We start from the raw sequence: 319 nt of genomic DNA on the forward strand, positions 1-319 counted from the left end.
TTCTTTCAACATAGATCTATTTGTTCTTTTGGCAGCCCATGGTACTCCCAATATTCTTATCCAACACAATAACCCAAATGCATCAATTCTACTATGGTCTTCCTTATTCACTGTCCAACTTCTGCATGCATATGAGGTTATTGAAAATACCAGAGCTTGGGTCAGGTGCACCTTAGTCCTCAAACTGACATCATTGCTCTTCAGCAATCCAAAGAGGTCTTGTTGAGCATATTTTCCTAGTGCGACACATCGTTTGATTTCTTGACTGCTGCTTCATTGAGTGTTGATGGTTGATCCTATCAAAATGGAGTCTTGTACA

Source organism: Chrysochloris asiatica, unplaced genomic scaffold (assembly GCF_000296735.1).
Source record: "Chrysochloris asiatica unplaced genomic scaffold, ChrAsi1.0 scaffold00632, whole genome shotgun sequence".
NCBI lineage: Eukaryota > Metazoa > Chordata > Mammalia > Afrosoricida > Chrysochloridae > Chrysochloris > Chrysochloris asiatica.